Source organism: Giraffa tippelskirchi, chromosome 2, assembly GCF_054371585.1.
Source record: "Giraffa tippelskirchi isolate mGirTip1 chromosome 2, T2T-mGirTip1v1.2.pri, whole genome shotgun sequence".
NCBI lineage: Eukaryota > Metazoa > Chordata > Mammalia > Artiodactyla > Giraffidae > Giraffa > Giraffa tippelskirchi.
The window spans coordinates 150,987,354-150,987,723 of NC_137276.1; positions in this window are offsets into that span (position 1 = coordinate 150,987,354).

A 370-nucleotide genomic window follows, 5' to 3' on the forward strand; every position below is an offset into this window, starting at 1 on the left:
GGAAGATTTAAATATCTAAATCATAGCTGGCTGTGTGGAAGAGTTTGAGACACAAACCCTCTAAAAATATTTTGCTTATGACTAAGAAAAACTATGAAGTATTCCAACCCCTGTATCTCTGGAGAGTCTGGGTGGGTGTGTGAAGATGAGATAGGCAATTCTCTTCATTTATTTATTTGAGAAGTTTAAGAAGTGCTTTTCTTTATAGCCTCAAATCTGATTTTTACCCAGTTTTTATCCTGCCACACCATCTTGTATATCACATGCCAGTAAGGTAAAATCTCAGATACCTCAGCTCTAATCACAAATACTTTTTTCTAGAACATCCATCTCACTTCACTTATGACATCATGCCCATTCTACTATGTCC